Source organism: Pseudophryne corroboree, chromosome 1 (assembly GCF_028390025.1).
Source record: "Pseudophryne corroboree isolate aPseCor3 chromosome 1, aPseCor3.hap2, whole genome shotgun sequence".
Classification (NCBI taxonomy): Eukaryota; Metazoa; Chordata; class Amphibia; order Anura; family Myobatrachidae; genus Pseudophryne; species Pseudophryne corroboree.
The window spans coordinates 511,487,084-511,510,895 of NC_086444.1; the positions used below are offsets into that span (position 1 = coordinate 511,487,084).

The following is a 23,812-nucleotide window of genomic DNA, read 5'->3' on the forward strand; positions in this document are numbered from 1 at the left end:
GTTCTGATGTGCACTGGCTCCTCCCTCTATGCCCCTCCTCCAGACCTCAGTTAGAGAAACTGTGCCCAGAAGAGCTGACAGTACAAGGAAAGGATTTTGGTAATCCAGGGCAAGATTCATACCAGCCACACCAATCACACCGTATTACATGTGATAACAACCAGTTAACAGTATGACAAATAACAGAGCATCAGGTACAACCCTGATGCAACCATAACTTAACCCTTATTATACAAGTATTGCAGAAGAAGTCCGCACTTGGGACGGGCGCCCAGCATCCACTACGGACTACGAGAAATAGATTTACCGGTAAGTAAAATCTTATTTTCTCTAACGTCCTAGTGGATGCTGGGGACTCCGTAAGGACCATGGGGATTATACCAAAGCTCCCAAACGGGCGGGAGAGTGCGGATGACTCTGCAGCACCGATTGAGCAAACACAAGGTCCTCCTCAGCCAGGGTATCAAACTTGTAGAACTTTGCAAAAGTGTTTGAACCTGATCAAGTAGCCGCTTGGCAAAGCTGGAATGCCGAGACCATTTGGGCAGCCGCCCAAGAAGAGCCCACCTTCCTAGTGGAATGGGCCTTAACGGATCTTGTGATCTTGGCAGCGGCAATCCAGCCGCAGAATGAGCCTGCTGAATCGTGTTACAGATTCAGCGAGCAATAGTTTGCTTTTGAAGCAGGAGCACCAAGCTTGTTGGAAGCATACAGGATAATCAAAGACTCTGTTTTCCTGACCCTAGCCGTTCTGGCTACATAAACCTTCAAAGCCCTGACCACATCAAGTAACTCAAAATCCTCCAAGTCAGTAGTAGCCACAGGCACCACAATAGGTTGGTTTATATGAAAGGATGAAACCACTTTCGGCAGAAATTGTGGACGGGTCCGCAATTCTGCTCTATCCGCATGGAAAACCAGATAGGGGCTTTTATATGACAAAGCCGCCACCTCTAACACACGCCTAGCCGAAGCCAAGGCTAATAGCATGACCAACTTTCACGTGAGATATTTCAACTCCACCGTTTTGAGTGGTTCAAACCAGTGGGATTTCAGGAAACTCAACACCCCGTTAAGATCCCAAGGTGCCACTGGAGGCACAAAAGAGGGCTGAATATGCAGCACTCCCTTTACAAACGTCTGAACTTCAGGTAGAGAAGCCAACTCTTTTTGAAAGAAAATGGATAGGGACGAAATCTGGACCTTAATGGAACCCAATTTTAGGCCCAAATTCACTCCGGACTGTAGGAAGTGAAGGAAATGGCCCAGCTTGAATTCCTCCATAGGAGCATTCCTGGCCTCACACCAAGCAACATATTTTCGCCATATACGGTGAGAATGTTGAGCTGTCACGTCCTTCCTAGCCTTTATCAGCGTAGGAATGACCTCATCCGAAATGCCTTTCTCTGCTAGGATCCGGCGTTCAACCGCCATGCCGTCAAACGTAGCCGCGGTAAGTCTTGGAACAGACAGTGCCCCTGTTGCAACAAGTCCTGTCTTAGAGGAAGAGGCCACGGGTCCTCTGTGAGCATTTCTTGCAGATCTGGATACCAAGTCCTTCGTGGCCAATCTGGAACAATGAGTATTGTTCTCACTCCTCTTTTTCTTATTATCCTCAGCACCTTGGGTATGAGAGGAAGAGGAGGAAATACATAGACCGACTGGAACACCCACGGTGTCACCACGGTGTCTACAGCTATCGCCTGAGGGTCTCTTGACCTGGCGCAATACCTCTGTAGCTTTTTGTTGAGGCGGGATGCCATCATGTCCACCTGTGGCAGTTCCCACCGACTTGTAATCTGTGCGAAGACTTCCTGATGAAGTCCCCACTCTCCCGGGTGGAGGTCGTGTCTGCTGAGGAAGTCTGCTTCCCAGTTGTCCACTCCCGGGATGAACACTGCTGACAGTGCGCTTACGTGATTCTCCGCCCAGCGAAGAATTCTGGTGGCTTCCGCCATTGCCACTCTGCTCCTTGTGCCGCCTTGGCGGTTTACATGAGCCACTGCGGTGATGTTGTCTGACTGAATCAGAACCGGTTGGTCGCGAAGCAGGGTCTCCGCTTGACGTAGGGCGTTGTATATGGCCCTTAGTTCCAGGATGTTGATGTGAAGGCAAGTCTCTTGACTTGACCACAGACCTTGGAAATTTCTTAATTGTGTGACTGCACCCCAACCTCAGAGGCTTGCGTCCGTGGTCACCAGGACCCAGTCCTGAATGCCGAATCTGCGGCCCTCGAGAAGGTGAGCGCTCTGTAGCCACCACAGGAGTGACACCCTGCCCTGGGGGATAGGGTGATTAACCGATGCATCTGAAGATGTGATCCGGACCACTTGTCCAGTAATTCCCATTGAAAAGTCCTCGCATGGAACCTGCCGAAGGGAATGGCCTCGTATGATGCCACCATCTTTCCCAGGACACGAGTGCAGTGATGCACGGACACCTGTTTTGGTTTTAATAGGTTCCTGACCAGTGTCATGAGTTCCTGAGCTTTCTCCATCGGGAGATAAACCCTTTTCTGGTCTGTGTCCAGAATCATGCCCAGGAAAGGCAGACGAGTCGTAGGAACCAACTGCGACTTTGGAATATTTAGAATCCAGCCGTGTTGCCATAACACTTCCAGAGAAAGTGCTATGCTGATCAGCAACTGCTCTCTTGATCTCGCTTTTATGAGGAGATCGTCCAAGTATGGGATAATTGTGACTCCTTGCTTCCGCAGGAGCACCATCTTTTCCGCCATTACCTTGGTAAAAATTCTCGGTGCCGTGGAGAGACCAAACGGCAACGTCTGAAATTGGTAATGACAATCCTGTACCACAAGTCTGAGGTACGCCTGATGAGGTGGATAAATGGGGACATGAAGGTATGCATCCTTTATGTCCAGAGACACCATAAAATCCCCCCCTTTCAGGCTTGCGATGACCGCTCTCAGCGATTCCATCTTGAACTTGAACCTTTTCAGGTATATGCTCAGGGATTTTAAATTCAATATGGGTCTGACCGAACCGTCCGGTTTCGGGACTACAAACATGGTCGAATAATAACCCCTTCCTTGTTGAAGGAGGGGAACCTTGACCACCATCTGTTGAAGATACAATTTGTGAATTGCAGTTAACACTATTTCCCTCTCGTGGAGGGAAGCTGGCAGGGCCGATTTGAGGTATCGGTGAGGGGGCATCTCCTCGAATTCCAGCTTGTATCCCTGAGACACAATCTCTATTGCCCAGGGATCCAACTGGGAGTGAACCCACTTGTGGCTGAAATTTCGAAGACGTGCCCCCACCGGGCCTAGCTCCGCTTGTGGAGCCCCAGCATCATGCGGTGGATTTTGTAGAGGCCGGGGAGGACTTCTGTTCCCGGAAACTAGCTGTGTTGTGCAGCTTCTTTCCTCTGCCCCTGCCTCTGGCAAGAAAGGACGCACCTCGGACTTTCTTGTTTTTCTGTGATCGAAAGGACTGCATTTGATAATACGGTGCTCTATTAGGCTGTGAGGAAACATATGGCAAAAAATTTGACTTTCCAGCAGTAGCTGTGGAGACCAGGTCCGAGAGACCCTCCCCAAACAATTCCTCACCCTTGTAAGATAAAACCTCCATATGCCTTTTTGAGTCGGCATCACCTGTCCATTGCAGAGTCCACAGGACCCTTCTGGCAGAAATTGACATAGCATTTATTCTAGAACCCAGTAGACTAATGTCTCTTTGAGCATCTCTCATATATTGGACAGCGTCTTTAATATGCCCCAAGGTCAACAATATAGTATCCTTGTCTAAGGTATCAATTTCCTCAGACACGGTATCCGTCCATGCTGCTACAGCACAACACACCCAGGCCGACGCGATCGCCGGCCTCAGTAAGGTACCTGAATGTGTATAAATGGACTTCAGGGTAACCTCCTGTTTGCGATCCGCAGCATCTTTGAGGGTAGCCGTATCCTGCGACGGCAGGGCTACCTTCTTGAATAAGCGTGTTAAAGCTTTGTCCACCTTAGGGGAAGATTCCCAGCGTAACCTGTCCGTTGGCGGGAAAGGATACGCCATAAGAATCCTTTTGGAAATCTGCAGTTTTTTATCTGGAGATTCCCATGCCTTTTCACATAACTCATTTAGCTCGTGTGAGGGGGGAAAGGTCACCTCCGGCTTCTTTTCCCCATACATATGTACCCTCTTGTCAGGGACTGGGATTTCCTCTGTGATGTGCAACACATCCTTAATTGCTATAATCATATAACGGATGTATTTAGCCAATTTTGGCTGTAACTTTGCATCATCGTAATCGACACTGGAGTCAGAATCCATGTCGGTATCTGTGTCAACAATTTGGGATAGTGGGCGCTTCTGAGACCCTGACGGCCTCTGCGACATAGGACCAGGCACGGGTTGGGACCCTGACTGTCCTGAGGCTTCAGCTTTTTCTAACCTTTTATGCAAGGAATTAACATTATCATTTAAAACCTTCCACATATCCATCCAATCAGGTGTTGGCGCCGTCGGCGGAGACACCACATTCACTTGCTCCCGCTCTGCTTCCACATAGCCTTCCTCATCAGACATGTCGACACAAGCGTACCGACACACCACACACACAGGGAATGCCCTTTTTGAAGACAGTTCCCGCACAAGGCCCTTAGGAGAGACAGAGAGAGAGTATGCCAGCACACACCCCAGAACTATCAACCCAGGAATAACACAGTAACTTAATGTTAACCCAGTAGCTGCTGTTTTATATTGATTTTTGCGCATAATTCTGTGCCCCCCCCTCTCTTTTTACCCTCTTCTACCGTGTATCTGCAGGGGAGAGCCTGGGGAGCTTCCTCTCAGCGGAGCTGTGGAGAAAAAATGGCGCTGGTGAGTGCTGAGGAAGAAGCTCCGCCCCCTCGGCGGCGGGCTTCTGTCCCGCTTAAATATGCAATTTTTGGCGGGGGCTCATACATATATACAGTGTCCAGCTGTATACATATTAAACTTTTGCCAAAAGAGGTCCCAAATGCTGCCCAGGGCGCCCCCCCCTGTGCCCCGCACCCTTACAGTGACCGGAGTATGTGAGGTGTGTGGGAGCAATGGTGCACAGCTGCAGTGCTGTGCGTTACCTCAGTGAAGAACGGAGTCTTCTGCCGCCTGTGAAGTCTTCTTTGCTTCTCATACTCACTCGGCTTCTGTCTTCCGGCTCTGCGAGGGGGACGGCGGTGCGGCTCTGGAATCGGACGGCGAGGGTGAGATCCTGCGTACAATCCCTCTGGAGCTAATGGTGTCCAGTAGCCTAAGAAGCAGGACCTAGCTTCAGAGAGTAGGGCTGCTTCTCTCCCCTCAGTCCCACGATGCAGGGAGTCTGTTGCCAGCAGAGCTCCCTGAAAATAAAAAACCTAACAAAATACTTTCTCTCAGCAAACTCAGGAGAGCTCACTGAAAAGCACCCAGCTCGTCTGGGCACAGTATCAAACTGAGGTCTGGAGGAGGGACATAGAGGGAGGAGCCAGTGCACACCAGAACCTAAATTCTTTCTTAAAGTGCCCATGTCTCCTGCGGAGCCCGTCTATCCCCATGGTCCTTACGGAGTACCCAGCATCCACTAGGACGTTAGAGAAATAATGCATAATTTATTAAATGCTACTACCTCTGCACCCGCAGTGCTCTCTATTTTATAGACAGAATACCTAGCACAGTGAGACTTAGGGGTCTATTTACAATACCTAGCACAGCGAGACTTAGGGGTCTATTTACTAAGCCTCAGGTGGAGATAAAGTGGACGGTGCTAAAGTACCAGCCACTCAGCTCCTAACTGTCATTTTTCAAACCCAGCCTGTGACATGGCAGTTAGGAGCTGATTGACTAGAACTTTATCTCTATCCAAGGCTTAGTAAATAGACCCCTAACTTTGAAATACTTATGGAAACAACTGTGGGCATCTATGCCTCATAGAACATGTCATTCTCTCAATTCCAGCTGATGCAGCTCACTGCACCCAAAGTAGTACATACCAGGGCCCCCTCCCTTGAGTGAATGACTGATAGAGGGAGACAGTGCCAGTTATGATACTAATAGCTATGGGCAGGATCTATGAAGAGTAGGCAGGTATGCTGTAAGTGCTTATGGGCAGAGGAGGTTTCATGCGTTATATAAAACATGTGGGAGTTTGATAGGCTTTATAAGTATGTCTAAGGGCATGTGGGAAGATCTGATGAGTATATAAATTACATGGCATGTGGGGAGGTCTGAGTATAAGTGGCAGATCTGATGGGCATATAAAGCCCTCGTAACATGGCAGTATGCTACCAAGGAGTGATAAGTGTACTTAGGTAAAAGCTCACCAAAAGTGTATACAAGATTTACAGTATAATAGGGACAAGTTACACTGAGGTGTCTGTTAACCAGCTATATGGGCATTCTTTGGCACACTCACATCCTATTTGACCATGAAAAATGTCCCGCTATTGTTGCGCAGCTCTCCAGGTATTGGTGGTAGGAGCCAGGGTGGGGCCCACCTTCTGTAAGGGCCTGGGACTCCAGTAAAGGCAGACCCCTCTCTGATGGCTGCCCTGTTGGAGGGGGAGGGTCTGTAGCACTTGGGGGATACTGCAACATTAAGCAGTATTGGCCATTGGGAACACTGTATGTACATGGGGACACATGGCACCAAGAAAGGGGGTAGTGCCACAATGGGGACATCCTGTATGGACAGAGGTGGGTAAGGAGGATGCGCTTCTAGAGCTCTAGCACCACTAGAGAGGTGGAGGTAATGTCACTGGATATCTACTGCCACTGGGAAGAGGTGGGAGGTAATGTTACCATTGGGACCTATGAATGTTTGTGTGTGTGGAGGGGGGGGGGGAGATGAACTACTGTAGGTATATATTTTTTCAAATTTGTGCGTACCCTTTTGGACATAAAAACGGTCAGTTAAGTGGTAAATAATATCTGTATTTCAGTACATAAAAACAGACCATTTCATCAAGATCTCAAGCCGATTTGGTAAGCTACACACAATTAAAAATTGGCCTCTCAATACATCTGGGTAGACATCATAAGTAGGCGGGAATTTAAATTTGCCTGCGCAGTTGTGTTGTCACTGTCGGCAACTCCTGTGTCCACCTAATGGGCTAGTCGACTGGTCGTCTGCATACACATGCAGATTAAATAATCTATCATCATCATCAGCTGTGCAGTAGGGCCAACCAGATATGTCTGTGAACTAAGTTGTTCACAGATATCTACTGTATACACGCACAGATGTACTATGCAATATATTGTTTCCCGGCCACGATATTGCATAGCGTACTCAGCATTTCACCATTATATCCTTGGAGACTTTGCTTTGAAAATACTAATTTCAAATTAGTGGGTACATTATTTCCATACAAAACAAACATATTTGTTGGAAAAAATAAGAATTTATTCACCGGTAATTCTATTTCTCATAGTCCGTAGTGGATGCTGGGGACTCCGTAAGGACCATGGGGAATAGACGGCTCCGCAGGAGACTGGGCACATCTAAAGAAAGATTTAGGTCTATCTGGTGTGCACTGGCTCCTCCCCCTATGACCCTCCTCCAAGCCTCAGTTAGGACACTGTGCCCGGAAGAGCTGACACAATAAGGAAGGATTTTGAATCCCGGGTAAGACTCATACCAGCCACACCAATCACACCATATAACTCGTGATAGAAACCCCGGTTAACAGTATGATAACAAGGGAGCCTCTGAACAGATGGCTCGCAATAACAACCCGATTTGTGTAACAATAACTATTTACAAGTATTGCAGACAATCCGCACTTGGGATGGGCGCCCAGCATCCACTACGGACTACGAGAAATAGAATTACCGGTGAGTAAATTCTTATTTTCTCTGACGTCCTAGTGGATGCTGGGGACTCCGTAAAGGACCATGGGGATTATACCAAAGCTCCCAAACGGGCGGGAGAGTGCGGATGACTCTGCAATACCGAATGAGAGAACTCCAGGTCCTCCTCAGCCAGGGTATCAAATTTGTAGAATTTTGCAAACGTGTTTGCTCCTGACCAAGTAGCAGCTCGGCAAAGTTGTAAAGCCGAGACCCCTCGGGCAGCCGCCCAAGATGAGCCCACCTTCCTTGTGGAATGGGCTTTTACAGATTTAGGCTGCGGTAGTCCCACCGCAGAATGCGCCAGCTGAATAGTGCTACAAATCCAGCGCGCGATAGTCTGCTTAGAAGCAGGAGCACCCAGTTTGTTGGGTGCATACAGGATAAACAGCGAGTCAGTTTTCCTGACTCCAGCCGTCCTGGAAACATAAATTTTCAGGGCCCTGACTACGTCCAGTAACTTGGAATCCTCCAAGTTCCTAGTAGCCGCAGGCCCCACAATAGGCTGGTTCAAGTGAAACGCTGATACCACCTTCGGGAGAAACTGAGGACGAGTCCTCAACTCTGCCCTATCCATATGGAAAATCAGATAAGGGCTTTTATAGGACAAAGCCGCCAATTCTGACACACGCCTGGCCGAAGCCAAGGCCAACAGCATGACCACTTTCCACGTGAGATATTTCAAATCCACAGTCTTAAGTGGTTCAAACCAATGTGATTTCAGGAACTTCAAAACCACATTGAGATCCCAAGGTGCCACTGGGGGCACAAAAGGAGGCTGAATACGCAGAACTCCTTTGACAAAAGTCTGAACTTCAGGCAGTGAAGCCAGTTCTTTCTGGAAGAAAATCGACAGGGCCGAAATCTGGACCTTAATGGACCCCAATTTGAGGCCCAACGTCACCCCTGCTTGCAGGAAATGCAGGAATCGACCCAGTTGAAATTCCTCCGTTGGGGCCTTCCTGGCCTCACACTAAGCAACATATTTCCGCCAAATGCGGTGATAATGTTCTGCGGTGACATCCTTCCTGGCTTTGATCAGGGTAGGGATGTGAGGCGGGACGCCATCATGTCCACCTGTGGTCTTTCCCACCGGTTTACCAGCATTTGGAAGACTTCTGGATGAAGTCCCCATTCTCCCGGGTGGAGGTCGTGCCTGCTGAGGAAGTCTGCTTCCCAGTTGTCCACTCCCGGAATGAACACTGCTGTCAGTGCTAACACATGATTCTCCGCCCATCGGAGAATCCTTGTGGCTTCTGCCATTGCCCTCCTGCTTCTTGTGCCGCCCTGTCTGTTTACATGGGCGACCGCCGTGATGTTGTCTGATTGGATCAGTACCGGCTGGTTCTGAAGCAGGGGCCTTGCTTGGCTTAGGGCATTGTAAATGGCCCTTAGCTCTAGAATATTTATGTGAAGCGAAATCTCCTGATTTGACCACAGTCCTTGGAAATTTCTTCCCTGTGTGACTGCGCCCCAGCCCCGAAGGCTGGCATCCGTGGTCACCAGGACCCAGTCCTGTATTCCGAATCTGCGGCCCTCTAGTAGATGAGCCCTCTGCAGCCACCACAGCAGCGACACCCTGGTCCTTGCCGACAGGGTTATCTGCTGTTGCATCTGGAGATGGGACCCGGACCATCTGTCCAACAGGTCGCACTGGAAAGTCCTTGCGTGGAACCTTCCGAATGGAATTGCTTCGTATGAAGCTACCATTTTCCCCAGGACTCGTGTGCATTGATGTACCGACACCTGTCCCGGTTTTAGGAGGTCTCTGACTAGAGATGACAACTCCTCGGCTTTTTCCACTGGAAGAAACACTTTTTTCTGGTCTGTGTCCAGAATCATTCCCAGGAACAGAAGACGTGTCGTCGGGACCAGCTGTGACTTTGGAATATTGAGAATCCAGCCGTGCTGTTGTAGCACTTCCCGAGAAGTGCTACCCCCACTACCAACTGTTCCTTGGACCTCGCCTTTATCAGGAGATCGTCCAAGTACGGGATAATTAAAACTCCCTTCTTGCGAAGGAGTATCATCATTTCGGCCATTACCTTGGTAAAGACCCTCGGTGCCGTGGATAATCCAAACGGCAGCGTCTGGAACTGATCGTGACAGTCCTGTACCACAATCTGAGGTACTCCTGGTGAGGAGGGTAAATGGGGACATGCAGGTACGCATCCTTGATGTCCAGGGAGACCATGTAATCCCCCTCGTCCAGGCTCGCAATAACCGCCCTGAGCGATTCCATCTTGAACTTGAACCTTTTGATATAAGTGTTCAAGGATTTTAAATTTAAGATGGGTCTCACCGAACCGTCCGGTTTCGGTACCACAAACATTGTGGAATATACAATAGTAAAAAATAAGGTGCAAGGAAGATCTTAGTGCGCAAAGATAGAGCCGCTGGATAGCACCCCTTTCCTACTAAAAAGGTTCCCAAACCCTTCAACACATGTGCCAAAGAAAAAATATGAGTAAAGGGGACTTATCCTGCGCTCCACTGTCTGTTGTTGTCTCAAGAAGTTCCCAGATATGTATTGGAAATTCATATAGATGACATACGGGAAATAGTAACCCTTCCCTTGCTGAAGGAGGGGTACCTTGACAATCACTTGCTGTGAATACAGTTTTTGGATAGCCACCAACAGTTGCTGGTAAGGCAGATTTTAGAAAACGGCGGGGGGGGGGGGGGGGGGGGGACGTCTCGAATTCCAGCCTGTACCCCTGAGATACTACTTGAAGGGCCCAGGGATCCACCTGTGAGAGAGCCCACTGTGTGCTGAAATTTCTGAGACGGGCCCCCACCGTACCCGGGTCCGCCTGTGAAGCCCCAGCGTCATGCTGTGGACTCACCGGACGCGGGGGAGGACTTTTGCTCTTGGGAACTGGCTGTATGCTGCAGCTTTTTCCCTCTACCTTTGCCTCTCGGCAGAAAGGATGCGCCTCGAGCCCTCTTGTGTTTATGGGGCCGAAATGACTGTACTTGATAATACGGTGCCTTCTTTTGCTGTGGGGTAGCCTGTGGCAAAAATGTCGATTTCCCAGCCGTAGCTGTGGAAACGAGGTCTGAAAGACCATCCCCAAACAGTTCCACCCCCTTATAAGGCAAAACTTCCATGTGCCTTTTTGAATCGGCATCACCTGACCACTGCCGAGTCCATAACCCCCTTCTGGCGGCAATGGACATTGCGCTTATTTTTGATGCCAGCCGGCAAATATCCCTCTGTGCATCACGCATGTATAAGACAGCGTCCTTTATATGCTCTACTGTCAGCAAAATACTGTCCCTATCCAGGGTATCAATACTATCCGACAGGGAATCTGACCACGCAGCAGCAGCACTGCACATCCATGCTGATGCAATCGCTGGTCGCAATATAATGCCCGTGTGTGTATATATAGCTTTTAGGGTAGCCTCCTGCTTTCTATCAGCAGGATCCTTTAGGGCGGCCGTATCCGGAGACGGTAGTGCCACCTGTTTTGATAAACGTGTAAGCGCTTTATCTACCCTAGGGGACGTTTCCCAACGTGACCTATCCTCTGGCGGGAAAGGGTACGCTGCCAACAACCGTTTAGAAATTATCAATTTCTTATCGGGGGAAGTCCAGGCTTCCTCACACACCTCATTTAATTCCTCGGATGCAGGAAAAACTACTGGTAGTTTTTTCTCACCGAACATAATACCCTTTTTTGTGGTACCTGGGGTACTATCAGAAATGTGTAATACATTTTTAATTGCCTCAATCATGTAACGGGTGGACCTATTGGAGGGTACACTAGTCTCATCGTCGTCGACACTGGAGTCGGTATCCGTGTCGACATCTGTGTCTGCCATCTGAGGTAGCGGGCGTTTTAAAGCCCCTGATGACATTTGAGACGCTGGAACAGTCACAAGCTGAGTAGCCGGCTGTCCTATGTCGTCAAACCTTTTATGTAAGGAGCTGACACTGTCACGTAATTCCTTCCATAAGTCCATCCACACAGGTGTCGACCCCTCAGGGGGTGACAACACATTTACAGGCATTTGCTCTGCCTCCACATCATTTTCCTCATCATACATGTCGACACAGCGGTACAGACACACAGCACACACACAGGGAATGCTCTGACAGAGGACAGGACCCCACAAAGCCCTTTGAGGAGACAGAGGGAGAGTATGCCAGCACACACCAGAGCGCTATATACCACAGGGATATCACTATACAGAGTGTTTTCCCTTATAGCTGCATATAGATATTATACTGCGCCTAAATTTGTGCCCCCCCCCTCTCTTTTTTACCCTTTCTGTAGTGCAGGACTGCAGGGGAGAGCCAGGGAGCGATCCTTCCAGCGGAGCTGTGAGGGAAAATGGCGCCAGTGTGCTGAGGGAGATGGCTCCGCCCCTTTTTCGGCGGGCTTTCTCACGCTTTTTGTGTTATTCTGGCAGGGGTAATTTACACCTATATAGCCTCTGGGGCTATATATGGTGTCAGTTTTGCCAGCCAAGGTGTTAATATTGCTGCTCAGGGCGCCCCCCCCCAGCGCTCTGCACCCATCAGTGACCGAAGTGTGTGGTGTGCATGAGGAGCAATGGCGCACAGCTGCAGTGCTGTGCGCTACCTTGGAGAAGACAGAAGTCTTCAGCCGCCGATTTTCCGGACCTTCTTGCTTCTGGCACTGTAAGGGGGACGGCGGCGCGGCTCCGGGAACGGACGACGTGGTCGGGTCCTGTGTGCGATCCCTCTGGAGCTAATGGTGTCCAGTAGCCTAAGAAGCCCAAGCTACCACCACTTAGGTAGGTTCGCTTCTTCTCCCCTTAGTCCCTCGCTGCAGTGAGCCTGTTGCCAGCAGGTCTCACTGTAAAATAAAAAACCTAAACTATACTTTCTTTCTAGGAGCTCAGGAGAGCCCGTAGTGTGCATCCAGCTCGGCCGGGCACAGAAATCTAACTGAGGCTTGGAGGAGGGTCATAGGGGGAGGAGCCAGTGCACACCAGATAGACCTAAATCTTTCTTTAGATGTGCCCAGTCTCCTGCGGAGCCGTCTATTCCCCATGGTCCTTACGGAGTCCCCAGCATCCACTAGGACGTCAGAGAAATAAGATTTTACTCACCGGTAAATCTATTTCTCGTAGTCCGTAGTGGATGCTGGGACTCCGTAAGGACCATGGGAATAGCGGCTCCGCAGGAGACTGGGCACAACTAAGAAAGCTTTAGGACTACCTGGTGTGCACTGGCTCCTCCCACTATGACCCTCCTCCAGACCTCAGTTAGGATACTGTGCCCGGAAGAGCTGACACAATAAGGAAGGATTTTGAATCCCGGGTAAGACTCATACCAGCCACACCAATCACACCGTATAACTCGTGATATTATACCCAGTTAACAGTATGAAACATAACAGAGCCTCTCAACAGATGGCTCAACAATAACCCTTTAGTTAACAATAACTATATACAAGTATTGCAGACAGTCCGCACTTGGGACGGGCGCCCAGCATCCACTACGGACTACGAGAAATAGATTTACCGGTGAGTAAAATCTTATTTTCTCTGACGTCCTAAGGACTCCGTAAGGACCATGGGGATTATACCAAAGCTCCCAAACGGGCAGGAGAGTGCGGATGACTCTGCAGCACCGAATGAGAGAACTCAAAGTCCTCCTCAGCCAGGGTATCAAATTTGTAGAATTTTGCAAACGTGTTTGCCCCTGACCAAGTAGCAGCTCGGCAAAGTTGTAAAGCCGAGACCCCTCGGGCAGCCGCCCAAGAAGAGCCCACTTTCCTCGTGGAATGGGCTTTTACAGATTTAGGCTGCGGCAGGCCAGCCGCAGAATGCGCAAGCTGAATTGTGCTACAAATCCAGCGAGCAATAGTCTGCTTCGAAGCAGGTGCACCCAGCTTGTTGGGTGCATACAGGATAAATAGCGAGTCAGTCTTCCTGGCTCCAGCCGTCCGGGAAACATACATTTTCAAGGCCCTGACTACGTCCAGTAACTTGGAGTCCTCCAAGTCCCTAGTAGCCGCAGGCACAACGATAGGTTGGTTCAAGTGAAAAGCTGATACCACCTTAGGGAGAAACTGGGGACGAGTCCTCAATTCTGCCCTATCCATATGGAAAATCAAATAGAGGCTTTTATATGACAAAGCCGCCAATTCTGACACTCGCCTAGCCGAAGCCAAGGCCAAAAGCATGACCACTTTCCACGTGAGATATTTTAAATCCACGGTTTTAAGTGGCTCAAACCAATGTGACTTTAGGAAACCCAACACCACGTTGAGGTCCCACGGTGCCACTGGAGGCACAAAAGGAGGCTGAATATGCAGCACTCCCTTAACAAATGTCTGAACTTCAGGCAGTGAAGCCAGTTCTTTTTGGAAGAAAATCGACAGAGCCGAAATCTGGACCTTAATGGAACCCAGTTTTAGGCCCATAGTCACCCCTGACTGTAGGAAGTGCAGAAATCGACCCAGCTGAAATTCCTCCGTTGGGGCCTTCCTGGCCTCACACCACGCAACATATTTCCGCCATATGCGGTGATAATGTTGTGCGGTTACATCTTTTCTAGCTTAGGAATGACTTCCTCCGGAATACCCTTTTCCTTTAGGATCCGGTGTTCAACCGCCATGCCGTCAAACGCAGCAGCGGTAAGTCTTAGAACAGACAGGGCCCCTGCTGTAGCAGGTCTTGTCTGAGCGACAGAGGCCATGGGTCCTCTGAGATCAATTCTTGAAGTTCCGGGTACCAAGCTCTTCTTGGCCAATCCGGAACAATGAGTATAGTTCTTACTCCTCTTTTCCTTATTATCCTCAGTACCTTGGGTATGAGAGGAAGAGGAGGGAACACATAAACCGACCGGTACACCCACGGTGTCACTAGAGCGTCCACAGCTATCGCCTGAGGGTCTCTTGACCTGGCGCAATATTTTTCTTGCTTTTTGTTTAGGCGGGACGCCATCATGTCCACCTGTGGCCTTTCCCAACGGTTTACAATCAGCTGGAAGACTTCTGGATGAAGTCCCCACTCTCCCGGGTGGAGGTCGTGCCTGCTGAGGAAGTCTGCTTCCCAGTTGTCCACTCCCGGAATGAACACTGCTGACAGTGCTAACACGTGATTTTCCGCCCATCGGAGAATCCTTGTGGCTTCTACCATCGCCGTCCTGCTTCTTGTGCCGCCCTGTCGGTTTACATGGGCGACTGCCGTGATGTTGTCTGACTGGATCAGTACCGGCTGGCTTTGAAGCAGGGGTTTTGCCTGACTTAGGGCATTGTAAATGGCCCTCAGTTCCAGAATATTTATGTGTAGGGAAGTCTCCTGACTTGACCAAAGTCCTTGGAAGTTTCTTCCCTGCGTGACTGCCCCCCAGCCTCGAAGGCTGGCATCCGTGGTCACCAGGACCCAGTCCTGTATGCCGAATCTGCGGCCCTCTTTGAGATGAGCACTCTGCAGCCACCACAGCAGAGACACCCTGGTCCTTGGAGACAGGGTTATCAACCGATGCATTTGAAGATGCGATCCGGACCATTGGTCCAACAGGTCCCACTGAAAAGTTCTGGCATGGAACCTGCCGAATGGAATTGCTTCGTAGGAAGCTACCATCTTTCCCAGGACTCGTGTGCAGTGATGCACAGACACCTGTTTTGGTTTCAGGAGGCCTCTGACTAGAGATGACAGCTCCTTGGCTTTCTCCTCCGGGAGAAACACTTTTTTCTGGACTGTGTCCAGAACCATCCCCAGGAACAGTAGACGAGTCGTAGGAACCAGCTGTGACTTTGGAATATTTAGAATCCAACCGTGCTGGTGTAGCACCTGCTGAGATAGTGCTACGCCGACCAACAACTGCTCCCTGGACCTCGCCTTTATCAGGAGATCGTCCAAGTACGGGATAATTAAAACTCCCTTTTTTCAAAGGAGTACCATCAATTCGGCCATTACCTTGGTAAATACCCTCGGTGCCGTGGACAGGCCGAACGCCAACGTCTGGAATTGGTAATGACAATCCTGTACCACAAATCTGAGGTACTCCTGGTGAGGATGGTAAATGGGGACATGCAGGTAAGCATCCTTGATGTCCAGTGATACCATGTAATACCCCTCGTCCAGGCTTGCAATAACCGCCCTGAGCGATTCCATCTTGAACTTGAATTTTTTTATATATGTGTTCAAGGATTTCAAATTTAAAATGGGTCTCACCGAACCGTCCGGTTTCGGTACCACAAACATTGTGGAATAGTAACCCCGTCCTTGTTGAAGGAGGGGCACCTTGACTATCACCTGCTGGGAATACAGCTTGTGAATTGCCTCTAGCACAGCCTCCCTGCCTGAGGGAGTTGTTGGCAAGGCAGACTTGAGGAAACGGCGGGGGGGAAACGTCTCGAATTCCAGCTTGTACCCCTGAGATACCACTTGAAGGATCCAGGGATCTACTTGTGAGCGAGCCCACTGATTGCTGAAGTTTTTGAGACGGGCCCCCACCGTACCTGGCTCCGCCTGTTGAGCCCCAGCGTCATGCGGCGGACTTAGAGGAAGCGGGGGAGGACTTGTTCCTGGGGACTGGCTGTATGCTGCAGTTTTTTTCCCCTACCTCTGCCTCTGGGCAGAAAGGACGCGCCTCTACCCCGCCTGCCCTTTTGGGGACGAAAGGACTGTACCTGATAATACGGTGCTTTCTTTGGTTGCGAGGGGACATGTGGTAAAAATGCTGACTTCCCACCTGTTGCTGTGGAAACTAGGTCCGAGAGACCATCCCCGAACAACTCCTCACCCTTATAAGGCAAAACTTCCATGTGCCTTTTAGAATCTGCATCACCTGTCCACTGCCGAGTCCATAACCCTCTCCTGGCAGAAATGGACAGTGCACTTATTTTAGATGCCAGCCGGCAAATATCCCTCTGTGCATCTCTCATGTATAAGACTGCGTCTTTAATATGCTCTATGTTTAGCAATATAGTGTCCCTGTCTAGGGTATCAATATTTTCTGACAGGGAATCTGACCACGCAGCTGCAGCACTGCACATCCATGCTGAAGCAATAGCTGGTCTCAGTATAATACCAGTGTGTGTATATATAGCCTTCAGGAGAGCCTCCTGCTTTCTATCAGCAGGTTCCTTTAGGGCGGCCGTATCCGGAGACGGTAGTGCCACCTTTTTTGATAAGCGTGTAAGCGCTTTATCCACCCTAGGGGGTGTTTCCCAGCGTGACCTATCCTCTGGCGGGAAAGGGTACGCCATTAGTAACTTTTTAGAAATTACCAATTTTTTATCGGGGGAAGCCCATGCTACTTCACACACTTCATTTAATTCTTCAGAAGGGGGAAAAACTACCGGTAGTTTTTTCTCTCCAAACATAATACCCTTTTTTGTGGTACCTGGGGTAATATCCGAAATGTGTAAAACATTTTTCATTGCCTCAATCATGTAACGAGTGGCCTTATTTGACATTACATTAGTCTTTTCGTCGTCGACACTGGTATCAGTATCCGTGTCGACATCTGTGTCCGTCATCTGAGGTAGCGGGCGTTTTAGAGCCCCTGATGGCCTTCGAGACGTCTGGGCAGGCACGAGCTGAGAAGCCGGCTGTCCCGCATTTGGCATATCGTCAAATTTTTTATGTAAGGAGTCGACACTTTCACGTAATTCCTTCCACAAGTCCATCCACTCAGGTGTCTGCCCCGCAGGGGGTGACATCACATTTATAGGCATCTGCTCCGCCTCCACATAAGTCTCCTCATCAAACATGTCGACACAGCCGTACCAACACACCGCACACACACAGGGAATGCTCTGACAGAGGACAGGACCCCACAAAGCCCTTTGGGGAGACAGAGAGAGAGTATGCCAGCACACACCAGAGCGCTATATAATACAGGGATTAACTGAATTATATCCCCGTATAGCTGCTATATAACATATATTGCGCCTAAATTTAGTGTCCCCCTTCTCTTTTTTACCCTTCTGTAGTGTAGACTGCAGGGGAGAGCCAGGGAGCTTCCTTCCAGCGGAGCTGTGAGGGAGAAATGGCGCCAGTGTGCTGAGGGAGATAGCCCCGCCCCTTTTTTGGCGGACTTCTCCCGCGTTTTTGTAACTCTGGCAGGGGTATTAATTTACACCTATATAGCCTCTAGGACTATATATGGTGTAGATTTGCCAGCCAAGGTGTGTAATATGCCCTCAGGGCGCCCCCCCCCCAGCGCCCTGCACCCATCAGTGACCGGAGTGTGAGGTGTGCATGAGGAGCAATGGCGCACAGCTGCAGTGCTGTGCGCTACCTTGTTGAAGACAGAAGTCTTCTGCCGCCGATTTTCCGGACCACTTCTTGCTTCTGGCTCTGTAAGGGGGGCTGCGGCGCGGCTCCGGGACCGAACATCAAGGCCGGTTCCTGCGGTCGATCCCTCTGGAGCTAATGGTGTCCAGTAGCCTAAGAAGCCCAAGCTACCACCAGTTAGGTAGGTTCGCTTCTTCTCCCCTTAGTCCCTCGCTGCAGTGAGTCTGTTGCCAGCAGATCTCACTGTAAAATAAAAAACCTAAAATATACTTTCTTACTAGGAGCTCAGGAGAGCCCCTAGTGTGCATCCAGCTTTGCCGGGCACAAGATTCTAACTGAGGTCTGGAGGAGGGTCATAGTGGGAGGAGCCAGTGCACACCAGGTAGTCCTAAAGCTTTCTTAGTTGTGCCCAGTCTCCTGCGGAGCCGCTATTCCCATGGTCCTTACGGAGTCCCAGCATCCACTTAGGACGTCAGAGAAATGGGTGAGAGAGCAGTCAGCCTATAGCTACATTTGTGAAGAGAGAGTCATCCTTCTCTATGATCTGTTGGAGTTTTGCACTATCTGTGTTTGATTGGAGGATTGATATACAATTACTAACTTTAGTACAGAGCAACTGCAACATTAGCAGAGCTTGCAAACAGCTTGAACTAAGCATATTCATTTGCTTTGACATGTCTTGGAACATTTATGCGCGAGATCTCAGCATCAGCCATCGGATGATTTCGTTGGCACTGCATGATTGCTTCAGGTCGTTATGACAATATTCTTTTGAGAGACCACATTTTCAGCTGTGTTTCATACTGATTCTGGAATCAGTATTTTCTTAATTATAGATGTTCAATTGCATATGTGCATATGTGTCTTGTATATTTCTATTTTATTATAGGTCATTAACAGTAATATTGTTTTAGAAACTATGGGGTCTATTTACTAATCCTTGGATGAAGATAAAGTTGCTGGAGATCACCAACCAATCAGCTCCTAACTGCCATGTCACAGACTGCGTTTGAAAAATGACAGTTAGGTGCCGATTGGCCAGGACTTTATCTCCAGTGATTTTATCTCCATCCAAGGCTTAGTAAATAGACCCCCAACAGTGCATCCAGATTGTTGTCTTTGTATAAGAAATGAATGTACCCAGAGACCAGCTTTTATTTAGGGGTCATGTGACAGACAAGAGAAGGTTTGCACGCTGGCTGCTCATGCGAGACACTGCACTAGTCAGAAAGAAGAGTGTGCGATGAGCTCTCATTGGAGGGGCTCAGCACATGTAAAACAGAGTCACCGTTACATACCTCCCAACATGACCCTCTCCAGGAGGGCCAAGATGCTCTGTTCCTGGACTTCCCCCTTAATTTCCGAATGCCAACACACTTGTTTTGAACAGGTAGATTGCTAAGAAAGGCGTTTCAACACAAGTGATAGCAACCATAAATTAATAGGGAAGGCCTGGAACAGTGCACTTTGTCCCTCCTGGAAAGGGTCATGTTGGGAGGTATGCCGTTATCATGCAGCTGCATCACACTGAGCAGGTAGGAGATGCTGCAGTTGTACTAAAGTACACCTAATATCCTTAATATTTTCATATTAAAAATCCCTGCCAGACCCCCCACAGCGCATCAGCCTAGTGCTAATGCGCAGTGTCTTTCCTCCTCGCTGGCTCACTGGGCATGCGAGAGATCTCGCAAGCCTCACAAGATCTCACATGCAGATGGAAGCCAGCAGCTGCCACAGCCGAGCGACAGCCCTGTCCATGCTGTGGTGAATGAACAATGTCACCTGCAGCTGCCAAATTTGATAACTGCAGGTATTGGAAGGGTCAGAGCCACTGACCGTTCACACATTGCCCCGCATATCATCATGTTATCTTGTAGATAGCAGCACTGATATAGACAGAATTTAGCACACTTCCCTGCATTCATACATGGGAGAGAAGTGGCATCAGTGCACATAATGGGGTAAATGTATGAAGCAGTGATAAATAAGAGTGGAGAAGTGAGCCAGTGGAGAAGTTGCCCATGGCAACCAATCAGCTGCTCTGTATAATTTTATAGTATGCAAACTACAAATGTTACTTCAATGCTGATTGGTTGCCATGGGCAACTTCTCCACTGGCTCAATTCTCCACTCTTATCACTGCATCATACATTTACCCAGTGAGGCAATACCACTTCTAATACCAATTAATACACCTACCCTACTGTACCACAGTGACACCGCTCTTTCTAATAAAGAATACAGAGATAAATATACTGCCATTTCAAGCACTCCATGAAAACATGCACAGATTACCTTCTGCAGGGCAGTTTATAGGATGTACACGTAGAAGCTAATGTAGAGTTCAACATATACCTGTTTGCGAAGCGTATCTTGCATGTTTTCATACAGCGCATGTTCCAGATCAGATACGCCAATACAGGTGCTGCAGAGTTGTACGCATTACAATCGCATCTATACTTATGAACACAGAGAAATAACTCGGCTGTATTGGGGATTTTTCACACAGGCAAAGGTCAGTGAGGGCATGTTGGCTCAACTGCGGGCAAGGATGAGTCTCAGTGACTCCTACCAATGATGAATAGAGCTGGTGCCATGGTCGTGATATCAGCAGAAGTCCTTTAGCCAACTTGGATCTAGCATATATGTATATATTAAAGAGTAGGTAGGCAGCACTCAGGCGACTTGAAAAATATACAACACAGAGCTGTTGTTGTATCAACGTTTCAGAACTAGTGTTATTGGTTCTTTCCTGACAAATGAACCAATAACATAAGTTCTGAAACGTTGACATAACAGGTCTGCGTTGTATATTTTTCAAGTTGTCTCAGTGCCGCCTACCGGGATGTAGTTATGTGACCGGAGGTCAGGAGACCGACGGTCACATAACCTCCCCCTACATACCGCCCCCTCACAATACTGACGGTCGGCTTGCTGACCAACAGGGACTATTCCCACTCATGGGTGTCCACGACACACACAGTAGGTATAGAACCCATGGCAACCATAGGTTGCCATCGAGCCCGCAAGGGGCTTGCTGCACTCGCCGCCCCCCACCGGGATTCCGATGCCGGGCTCCCGGCGTCGGTATTCTGACCGGCGGTCACGTATACCACACCCCCACCTACCTACTACTTTCTAGATGTGTGTACCTACTTATGGTTTTACAGGGAAGGCAACCAGGCGCAAATACAGTATACATATGTGTCCTCTTACATCTTTGCTCCGTGCGCTACAAGTTGAGCTACAGATAACGTGTAATTGCCGTATGACTCTGTAGCGCTGAGCATCTTTTTTTCCGAAAATACGTCTTAGATGCCAAGTAATGTAATAGGACACACAAGCAGCTTCTGCTGATTAAATGTTATACAGCATGCCTATATTCTGTATGTGACTGCGACTGTATTTGCATACAAAATGCTACAGTGTTTTCATGGAAGACACAAATGTAGCATTTTGGATGCAGACAGAGCCGCAATTACACACAGAATATAGGTATGCTGTATACCATTTTAATCAGCAGAGGCTGCTTGTGTGTCATATTACATTACTTTGCGACCAAGATGCATTTTCACGGGGGGGGGGAGCTGCTAGCTGCTACTGAGTCACGCCACGGCATGGCACGACTTCAAGGGCTGTTTAGCGTGACTGCAGCAAGGATGTAAGAGGATACATCTGTATACTTAGGCTTACCATACTATCACTTTAAACAGGGACACTAATGAATTACACAGGTTCTGTGGCTGCCGACTTCAAGCCTGCATATCACCTGGTTTTAATCAGCCACAGAACCTGAGTAATGCATGAGCGTCCCAGGGTATGGTATGGTAAGCCTATTTCTATATCAGCCTACATCAGAGGTTCTCAAATGCGGTCTTCAAGTCACCCCAACAGTCCAAGTTTTAGGTATATCCATGGCTCAGCACCGTATGGTTAAAGCAAACTGACAAATTGCTAATTATGTCGCCAAGCATGGATAAACTTAAAACCTGGACCATTGGGGTGCCTTGAGGACAGCGTTTGAGAACCTCTGGCCTATATATTTTTGCCATAATATCACTATAATTTGGGACACCTATGAATTACACAGGTTCTGCGAGTGTCTAAAATCAAGCCTGCATTTCACCTGTTTTTAATCAGCTACAGAAAATGTTATACCCCTTTCAGATTGACAATAGCCGGGTCGCACCCGGGAATGAGTACACGGGTGTTTCCCAGGTGCGACCCGGCTTGAGACCCCTTCAGACTTGAGGCCCGACCCGGCATATTACCGGGTTGGTGACATCACCGCTAACACCACCGGAGGCGGTGCTTGGAGATAATCATCTCCAAGCACCGCCTCCTCCTATGCAGAGAACGGGTGCCGGGTCGACTTGACCCGGTTTACTCATTCACACTGCACCGCATCCCGGGTTGATTCCGGATTCAACCCAGGTCGGGACCTGGGATGAAATGCTGGGACGCTCGACCCGGGATATTCTTTCAGTACCCTTTCACACTGAGCAAATTCCCGGGTTGATGCGCGTTCATGTGCAATAACCCGGGAAATATTCGTCAGTGTGAAAGGGGTATAATTCAAAGGGATATTATGGCAAGCCTATTTATATACTCTAGATCACAGGTTCTCAAACTCGGTCCTCAGGACCCCACACAGTGCATGTTTTGCAGGTCTCCTCACAGAATTGCAAGTGAAATAATTAGCTCCACCAGTGGACCTTTTAAAATGTGTCAGTGAGTAATTAATACACCTGTGCACTTGCTGGGTTACCTGCAAAACATGCACTGTGTGGGGTTCTGAGGACCGAGTTTGAGAACCCCTGCTCTAGATCAGTGGTTCTCAACCTCGGTCCTCAAGTACCCCCAACAGTGTTTTCCAGGTCACCTAGCAGTTGAACAGGTGTATTCATTACTCACTGACATTTTAAAAGACCCACAGGTGGAGCAAATTATTTCACTTGCACTCCTGTGAGGAGACCTGGAAAACATGAACTGTTGGGGGTACCTGAGGACCACGGTTGCTAACCACTGCTCTAGATCAGTGTTTCCCAACCTTGGTCCTCAAAGCACTCTATTGGCGTGTACACACGGTGGGATGTGCTGTACAGCCCCGACATTAACTATTCGATGTGGCCGGAGCCCAGCCCCACTGATATAATCAATGTTGGGCTGCCTGCACAGTCTATTTTTCCTTGCGCTGCAGATCGGCATTGCAAGGACTATATACAAGGTGTAATATGCACTATATTTTCTTATGATTTTGACTATATAGTCAAAATCGTAAGAAAAATCGCACAGTGTGTACACACTGTAACAGCCCAGGTTTTAGTGATCTCCATGCATGATAACAGGTGACTTAATTAGTACATCAGTTCTTATAGATGGCTATCCTTAAAACCTGGGCTGCTAGTGTGCCTTGAGGACCGTGGTTGGGAACGCCTGCTCTAGATGCTACATCCAAGTGGGCTGAAAGACCAAACTGGATCCCTATCCCCATTCTATACATTAATTATAGGAAAATTCAGGCGAGGGTCCGATTCAATTGTTTGGAGCATCTAAGTTTCCTGTCTAAACGGGAATGTTTAGACGCCCAAACAATTGTCACAATTCATTTGTTGTCTGGGCGTACATGTATGTTGCGCCCAGAGAGGGGTTTGGCTGTGTAAACTGGTCTAAAGTCCTGCTTTGGGCATCCAAACACACATACGGACGCCAAAAGCGATGAATTAGCGCGCATGACTTCTCGCACC

The 23,812-nt window shown here is 48.9% G+C and overlaps 1 protein-coding gene across 3 annotated transcripts in view; it reads right to left on the bottom strand.

Annotated features, from left to right (window-relative positions):
• Positions 1–23,812, bottom strand: part of ENTREP1 (endosomal transmembrane epsin interactor 1) — a 333,779-nt gene that overhangs the window by 289,151 nt on the left and 20,816 nt on the right. The window lies entirely within an intron of this gene.